We start from the raw sequence: 6,000 nt of genomic DNA on the forward strand, positions 1-6,000 counted from the left end.
TGTAAATATAGAATCCTGAGAAGCTTGAACAATATTATATTGCTTAAGGGGAGTGTGATTTATTGATTTACATAATAGAAATTAGTCAATATATCCTCTGGAATCTTCAATACAGAGAATTATAGATAATATTTTGCACGAAGATTTTCATCTTTTGGCACTTGAAAAGTTGACCATTTTTCTATGCACTTATATTTATTTGTTGTACAATTCGGCACAACACATTCCGACGGCATTTTAATAAAATTTTAATTAAATAGATATGACATATGATATATATGACATATGAGTTATGATATAGTCATTTAAAAAAGAAAGAACTCTTACTATGCGATCTTAGTGCCATACGGCTAGCGGTTAACTCAAGAAACTTTTGACATTCATTAAGAGCCTTACCCCCACCATGAGAGTTTCCAGACCTGTGTATACGACCGTGGGTCAGACGGACGATACTTATAATATACTAGCTTTTCGGACCGCGCGAAGCGCGGTCCTAATATAGTCTTTATAAAATTTTATTTAATATAAAAGAGATAGTTCTTTTGTTTTAAATATTTTATTTCGCAAAAATAAGCACCGTCTGTCTGTATGTCTGTCTGACCGCGAAAATATTTATACAGATATAATTAGATATATTATGCAATCAAAATATTTATTAAAAAATTAAAAAAATTTAAAATTAATGAATTATTATTAATTTTTATTTTCCATTTCTAAATTCTTCAATTTCTCTTTGTCTTGCTGACATTTCGTCCGTGCTGCTATGCTCATCATATAACTTATATCACTCCAATTTTTTTCGTAAAAACATAGCCTTCTTTATGTTAAAAAAAATTAAAATCCCACCATCTCATCACACTCCCCAAAAATTTTGCAACTTATATATATAGATATATAGATATAAATATTGTAGGCCAACCAAACGAGCAAAATTACAAGATATAAAGATTTATTAATAATTAAATTCTCATTCCATTAGAGAAACAATATACAACGTAAACGTTTCGACTGCACTACAGTCTTCTTCAATACATAAAACTTAATGTATACTCAAACTTAATAATACTCAAACATTAATGTAAGTTGAAAGATTTTTCAATTTTTCTCTGATATTAATTAATTCGCGTAAAATCTCCACAGCATGATTAAATGTCGCAAAACTTGAAATCTCAGACTAATCGTCTTACTTATCCATTGTTCATTAGCGAAGAATCGTTAACTTTGTATTTTAATATTTAAGTTTTATGTATTGAAGAAGACTGTAGTGCAGTCGAAACGTTTACGTTGTATATTGTTTCTCTAATGGAATGAGAATTTAATTATTAATAAATCTTTATATCTTGTAATTTTGCTTGTTTAGTTGGCCTACAATATTTATTTCTTTTAATTTCGTTAATTTATACGAGCCTTTCATTAATTAATTTTATATAGATATAAATAGATATCCAATTTCGAGAAAATGAATTAATAAATGTATGAATGCGTGGGTGGATGCGTATGTAGTATTGTAAAACTTAAAAAAACAACACATAGTAGTGATCCCCGAAAAATATGCAAAATTTTGGTACCAATTTCGAGAAAATCTGTCTATAAATGTGTTGGTGCGTGGGTGGTTGCGTAAGTGTGTGAATAGGGTGATAAAAATAAAAGAAAACACATATTATCGATCCCTGTAAAATATTCGAAATTTTGGTACCAATTTCATGAAAATCCGTTTATAAATTTGTTGATGCGTGGGTGGTTGCGTGGATGAGTGAATAGGGTGTTAAAAATTTTTTTAAATCATATATTAACCATCCCCGACAAATTTACAAAATTTTAGTACAAATTTGTGAATAAATGTGTGAATGCATGGGCGGATGCGTGATTGGAATAAAACTTAAAAGAACCACACAATAGCTTTCTATTAAAAATTTGTAACATTTTGATACCAATTTCGTGAAAATCAGTCAATAAATGCGTATGCACATAGGTGGATACGTGGATGGGTGCGTGGGCGGGTGAATAAGGTGATAAAAATTTTTTAAAATCATATAGTAGCCATCCCCGACAAAATTTGAGTACAAATTTCGAAAAAGTCTGTGAATAAATGTGTGAATGCGTGGGTGGATGCGTGGGTGAAGGTGTAACACTTGAAAAAACCACATTGTTGCCATCTTCAAAAAATTTGCAACATTTTGATACCAATTAAAAAAAAATCGGTCCATAAATATGCGATTGCGTGAGTGGGAGCGTGGGTGGAAGCGTAAAACTTACAAGAAAGTACCATCGTCACACTCCTCGGAAAATTTGTGAAATTTTGGTACCAATTTGATAAAAATCGGTCCACAAATGTGGAAGTAGTTCGCGGTCAGACAGACAGACAAACAGACGGACGGTGCTTATATATATAGATAGATAGAGTATGTGCGTGTGCGTGTGCGTGCGCGCGTGTGTGTCGGTGTATAGTGCACCTACACACTTGCCACTAATCAGTATAATAGACAGTTTTGCGAGACACATTATACGTTGCCTTCGGTATACTGAGTAAACATTTGACAATTGTTGCTTCCGGTAAATCTTCATCCAATAAGGCAACGCGTGATAAAATATTATACAGTCCATCCTTACGCAACGTTACGGTGGGATTTCCAATTTGCTCTTCTGGAATATCTCTGCAATGACACAAATGTATTATAATAATAAATACAAGTTAAATGTGTCCCTTAACAGTCTGCATTATCGACAGGAATTACTATTTCGTATTTCTAATCTTTCGTCGCATTAATTTGACAGAGTTAAAAATGTTTCTCCATGATTGTAATACATATGTATATCAATAATTTCAGGAAACTCCGATTTTATATGGAAAACGAGAAATTACGAAATTATAGTTTTCCTTATTTCTCAGCCATAAGTAATGTCGAATCAACGTCAATTCGTCGTCGAATCGACATTGATTGGTCGAATCGACGTCAAATCAACATCAATTCGACGTTGATTTGATTAATCATTTCTGGCTAAATTATTTTTGTCTCAATATGGCGTCTCGAATTACTGATAAACTGTCAACGTATAATATATGCTTTATACAAAATATATACTTTATATGAACGTAAAAACACGAGTAGGAATACTAGGGGGGTTCTAACCCGGGTCCTCTGAAGGGGGTGCGGGGCGGGTGGGTTTTCGGTGGCGAGGGGGTATGACGTCACGCGGGCGGGGGGTCTTATCAGCAGATAAGCTTATCTATGTTTATAAACAAAAGATAAACAATATCTATTACAAAGGGCTGCCGACAATCGGTGGGGGGGGGTGCGTTTCTTTTCCTCATACGTTTATGTTTATAAACAAAAGATAAACAATATCTATTACAAAAGGGAACGGCAACAATCAGGGGAGGGGGGGGGGGGTTGCGTTTCTTCTCCTTATACGTTATCTGTATATTTCTAAGAAATATAATCAAATTCTAAGAAGGGCCACCGCTTGGCATACGCCGACAATCAAGGGGGTTGCGTTTCTTCCCCCATACGTTATCTGTATATTTCTAAGAAATATAATTAAATTCTAAGAAGGGCCGCTTAGAGCCGAGCGCCGACAATCAGTTCTCTGAAAATCTAAGATAATCAAATTTTAAGAAGGGCCACCGCTTGGCATACGCCGACAATCAAGGGGGTTGATACATGATCTATACGTATATTTCTAAGAAATACCAGCGCCGATAACCAGCGGCTGCAGGAATTTATAAACAAAACAAGCGCCAAAAATTTACGTCATCTAAATTTTTCTCGTTCGTACGTTGACGAACAAAGGGTTGATTGGGATATATAACGAGGACCGATGCCGCTGCCGGGCCATAGTACCACTGGCGAGCGCACGCTTTCCTCAAGGAAAAATAGCTGTGAGAAAAAAAGTTTAGTGTGCAATTAAAGTAGTTATTTCTGTGCAGTACAAGTGAATTTTTACAAAATGGAGAGCGCACCGCAAAATCATGCAGAGTGTCATGAGAAGGGGTGTTATAAGACTGCCGAGAGATGGTGTAGACATCTCGATGAATGCTATTATGATGAAAAAAAAGATGACTCGTTTGATTTTAAACGTGAAGCGGTGACTTCAGTTGTGCAATTCGTAAGAAATCGCGAACTTGGTGTGCAAAAACCGCATACAAGTGATGTTGCCTATTTCCTGGAAATTCACGAAGACATTTTAAGAGTGACTGGTGGGTTATCCAAATGCACCAGATCGTCTAAACGACACAAGCGAGTCGCATGTTATCAGCGTCACTACAAAAATTGCGCAGAATATTTTACTGTGGACAACCTTTATTTTGCCGACATGGATATGCCTTCACCATCGGTATCATGCAAAACACAATCATCTGATTATGATTCGGACCAAGAAATAGAGGAGTCAGATAGGAGAGAACCGTCACCACCGCCATCGTCGTCATCGTCATCATCGCCAGATTTCTTGTCGGCAGCCTATTTATCTTTTCTGTGATAAAATAGGTGTACAATATATGCGAAGAGTATAGCAGTGTTTATGAGATAAGTTTTATCACGCGTGAAAGAGAGGATTGTAGTAAATATGTCAAGACATATTTTCACGAGGTGTAAACAAAACAATAATCAACTGCTGCAGCGGCTGCTCTTTTACGACCGATCATCTTTTTTTCTGAGATAAGTTCGATCGCATGTGAAGCACAAAGGGCTGAACGAAATATATATATTGAGGACCTATGCGCTCTCAACAATCATCCAGTCTAGGATTTGACAGCACCCTGACCAGTCCGTGAAAAAAGTCTAGTGGCTATACTTATTTACGGAAGTGCGGAAAAAATTCATTGACTTGTATCATAATTGTGCAAACGCGTGTTGAAAAAAAAAATGGAAAAAGACATTGCGATCAACGTTTCTGATGACGAGATGGAGGTCATCACGATCTCCGACAGCGACAGCGAGAGCGACGCCGAGATGTACGACCCTGTGTACGACAAGGAGGTGAATATCATCTTAGATGATATAGAAGAAATGGAGGGTGATGTCATACCCATTGTTGAGCAAGAAGAAGCAGAAGAAGAAGAGGAGGAAGAAGATTTGCATGACGATGGGTACGAAAGCGAAAACGCTGTTCGGGAGTCGTGCCACTCGCGTACGTTAGATGTACGAGCAGTTGCATCCCTCGACGAAGAAACATGGGTATGCGTTATAACAGCATACGTCTCACCAGGAGGGTCAGTGAAAATCTGCATTCCCTGTTTCATGAGAAACAGGGAAAGATTCGCAGCAACTACATTAACGCACAGGCACGTGACGATGCGGTACAGGGATGTACCGTATCTTTATTGCATCGATTGTTTAGAAAGAGTGTTCGTACTCTTCCTGGCCAACTTGTGCCCAATCTGTCAAGGCTGTAAGTATATATATATTAAAATACCAAAAAATCTATAAAATAGTATAATAATTTATTATATTTCTATGTGCAGATGCCGAGACACAGTCTGACAGCGATGGTTAATGCGACCCCCTCTTTTGCAGTCGCAGCAGGCCCGCTGGCTCTCTCTTGCCGCTACCTCGAGCCGCCGGCTCTCTCTCGCCGCAGGCCCGAGCCGAATTTCTCTCGCCTCCGACGGCTTTTTTTTATATATATATTTTATATAATTTTATATAATTTTATATATTATTTATATGTTTATTTTATATAATTTTGATTTCATACATCTTTTTTATATTTGTATCTTTTTATAATTTTATAAATTTTATATTATAAATAATTACACACACACACACACACACACACACAAATTTTGTAAATTTACACATATTTTATAGATTAAAAAAAATATTATTATCAAATGAGTGTATTTATTTTAGATTAAAATGTCCTCCTTACCTCTTGTTCCCTTTTAAATATTAGGAAAATATAAAGAAATTATTAAAAATTATCTTTAAAAGCTCTCTTCTCCTTCGCGTCTCTCTCGCATCTTATTTCGCCGTCTCTCTCAAAACTCGTATGTCTCTT

The sequence above is a fragment of the Nylanderia fulva genome, unplaced genomic scaffold (assembly GCF_048542155.1).
Source record: "Nylanderia fulva isolate GAGA-0341 unplaced genomic scaffold, ASM4854215v1 Scaffold516, whole genome shotgun sequence".
In the NCBI taxonomy this organism is placed as follows: domain Eukaryota; kingdom Metazoa; phylum Arthropoda; class Insecta; order Hymenoptera; family Formicidae; genus Nylanderia; species Nylanderia fulva.